Source organism: Grammomys surdaster, unplaced genomic scaffold (genome assembly GCF_004785775.1).
Source record: "Grammomys surdaster isolate TR1022 unplaced genomic scaffold, NIH_TR_1.0 100, whole genome shotgun sequence".
NCBI lineage: Eukaryota > Metazoa > Chordata > Mammalia > Rodentia > Muridae > Grammomys > Grammomys surdaster.
In genome coordinates this window covers 6,258,633-6,259,182 of record NW_021604579.1, presented here as the reverse complement: position 1 = coordinate 6,259,182, position 550 = coordinate 6,258,633, and the positions used below count along the sequence as shown (strand labels likewise).

The 550-nt window shown below is 45.5% G+C and overlaps 1 protein-coding gene across 1 annotated transcript in view; it reads left to right on the top strand.

Annotated features, from left to right (window-relative positions):
- The window catches only part of Tal1 (TAL bHLH transcription factor 1, erythroid differentiation factor), a 5,797-nt gene that overhangs the window by 4,461 nt on the left and 786 nt on the right, over nucleotides 1-550 (top strand). The window lies entirely within an intron of this gene.

Genomic DNA, 550 nt, shown 5'->3' with positions numbered 1-550 from the left:
AGAGAGAGAGAGAGAGAGAGAGAGAGAGAGAGAGAGAGAGAGAGGAGATTACCTCTCTTGTTTTATTCCCTTACTTAACACCTACCGCATTGTTAGCAGAAAAACTGGTGAACAGATAGTAACACTGCCTCTTAATTAGCAAAGTCTGATGCAGAAGCTGTTATTGTAGGCACTTTACCTGTGTGATATATCAGCCAAAACCATCTGTGACCTGAATTACTAGTAATATTCCCGATGTGCAGATGAAGACGTTGAAGCAGTGAGTTCTGGTCAGCAATTGAACCCAGATAGTCTGGCTTTTTATGTCTAAGGCCTCTTGGCATAAATGATTGAGTGGAATACGGCTCTTGTCTAGCTGGGCATAGTGGAGTGTGCCTTTAATCCCAGCCCCAGCATGTGGGAGGCAGAGGCAGGTGGATCTTTGTGAGTTCCAGACTTGTCTAGTCTACATAGTGAGTTGCAGAACATCCAGGGCTACATAGTGAGACCCTGAACCCTACCTCAGAGAGAGAGAGAGAGAGAGAGAGAGAGAGAGAGAGAGAGAGAGAGA